Genomic DNA, 2,481 nt, shown 5'->3' with positions numbered 1-2,481 from the left:
TCAAAAACATGAACATATTTATTCACAGAGAATAAAAACAAATTATTACTAAATATATTAAAAGATGCAAATCTTGCACTCGGGCATAACGAGCACTCTGGAGCAATGGGCACTCAGGAGCAACAATTTCCAAAAACATAACGTAGGAGAGGCTAGAGAGTATCACGATGAGTGAATTAACTCAGGATCATAAGGACAAATACTGTATAAGACTGTATTTTTTTTTGTAAAAATGGAAGAAAAACTAGTAAGATGTGCATAAAAGTCCAAAGAGGGAATGAGAGGAAAGCAGAGGGGCTGAGAGTGAAAATGGGAAAATCATGAGTTAACAGAGTTTGGTGGGGGGAGGGAGAGGGCAAAGGGATTAGGAAAGGTCCAGTGGTAATCTGCTAAAATGGGGTAATAGTAGGCATAGCTCAATGGTGATTAATTTTATAAGACACAATGTATGGGAATGATAGTATGAAACACAATGTGAAGAAAAAATATAAAAATTAAAGTTAAGTAGGTAGAAAGTTCCATTGGATAGGACTCCCTCCTAAGATTGGTTCCTTTCAGTTGTTTGTTGAAGGTTATAAGGAAGCTGAATATTGGCTTAGAAAATTTGAAGCTGACCCTTTGCCTGAGAATATTAGAAAAGAATTTCAGTCATAGTTTGAAAGATTAGTTGTTTTGGATTACATCATCAGAAATACAGACAGAGGAAATGATAATTGGTTAATAAAATATGAGAAGTCAAGTAGTGGGAAGGAAGTGGACAGTAAGGACATAAAATGGACTGCTGACCAAGAATCTCTTATTAAAATAGCTGCAATTGATAATGGTCTGGCATTTCCTTTTAAACACCCTGATGAATGGAGAGCATATCCATTTCACTGGGCTTGGCTCCCTCAAGCAAAGGTTCCTTTTTCTGAAGAAATAAGAAACTTGGTTCTGCCTTGTATTTCTGACATGAATTTTGTGCAAGATTTGTGTGAAGATCTTTATGAACTTTTTAAGATTGACAAAAGGTTTGACAAGGCCACCTTTGAAAGCCAGATGTCTGTGATGAGAGGCCAGATCTTAAAACTTGCTCAGGCCCTGAAGGATGGGAAGAGTCGTGTGCAGCTAGGTCCAGATGCCCCATGTGATCGTGGAACAAAGTCAGGGTGGCGGCCAGGGTCGGATCGTCCACCTGAGCTGCTCCTTCACTCAGACTGTGCATTGCCAGAAGCCTTTCTTTTCCTCCTGGTAGCAGGTGGGGGAGCCAGAGGAAGAGCTGCAGTGGGCGGGTGGCGTTGCCAAAACAAGACTGTGAGACATACATCTGCTGTGGGATGCCCCCGATGCCAAAACCTCACATAACTTAAGTCTGTAAATGCTTATATTAAGAATGTGATGAGAAGTTTACAGGTTTGTGTGCGAGCACCCAAACATTAAATTTCTGTTTCAGGGAAGAACTGATAGATCTATAGTGTATTTTTGCAGGAAATTTGCGTTTTATGTTGTTGCTGTTGTTTGAAATGCAACTCTATAGTTTACATGTACTGGGAAAACTGTAATTACTTTAGAATTCCGAGGAGAAAAATGTTGACATTGAGTACACTATTTGGATACGTTTTCAACATTGAGAGGCTTATATTAAATCTTCCTACATTCGAAGAGATCTTTGCTAGGAAAAGGTGCCTCAGTCTGAAACTGCTCCTTTGAACTTCAGTCGTTAATAGAAGAACAGGTGAAAAAAAGGAGTCTTGCCTTAATACAAAGAAAGAGCTGCTATGTTAGGCCTTAACCCCATGGCACTGGGAGGATACTGGGACCAGAAAACTGAATCTTTCTTAAGTAACATGAAACTGTTTCCATTTTTGGTGAATGAATTTGTTGTGGGAAAAAAAATGTGAAAGCATCCTTTCCCCTTTTCTCAATGGAAACGCTCATTTTGAAGTTGAAGGGAATGTATGATGGTACAGCCAACCTCCCCAATATTTTGAAATTCTAAAATTCACTTTTTTTTGTCTTACATGGGATCAAATGCTTGATGAGTTAGCACTTGAGATAATCAATCTTAATCAGTGTGGTGTTTGAACTAGTACAGTGAACCATACCCCTAAGTGTGTACCAGATTGAAGTGTGGAATATTAGCAGTTAAGCTCTTAAGAATAAGGTTATTTGGAAAGGTACTTGATAATCTTTTTACTGTAACTACACCCAACTTTAGATCCTCTATCTTAATCATGGCAGAGAGCATGACAGAGATAACCTTCAAATCATTTCTATTTTTAAGCTTTATTTTTGTATTTTCTTTTGAATAAAAGTATGTCTACCTTTCTGGGAACATGCAGTGCTTTTAACTCATGAAATTATTTAAATGGAAATAAAACCCAGTAGGAACTCATGATTAAAGACTAGCAGAAACTTTGTTCTCTTCTTCAGACTCATCGTAAACTTCACCACAGAGATTAATTGGACATTTGTGGTTGTGGCCTTTTGTATGTTAAGCTT

The 2,481-nt window shown here is 38.0% G+C and overlaps 1 pseudogene; it reads left to right on the top strand.

Annotated features, from left to right (window-relative positions):
• The window catches only part of LOC102862253, a 33,562-nt pseudogene extending 32,328 nt beyond the window's left edge, over positions 1-1,234 (top strand).
• Positions 1,235-2,481: the final 1,247 nt, after the last annotated feature.

The sequence above is a fragment of the Elephantulus edwardii genome, unplaced genomic scaffold (genome assembly GCF_000299155.1).
Source record: "Elephantulus edwardii isolate Elephantulus edwardi_28Jun2011 unplaced genomic scaffold, EleEdw1.0 scaffold00310, whole genome shotgun sequence".
Lineage (NCBI taxonomy): Eukaryota > Metazoa > Chordata > Mammalia > Macroscelidea > Macroscelididae > Elephantulus > Elephantulus edwardii.
This window is presented reverse-complemented; position numbering and strand designations above follow the sequence as displayed.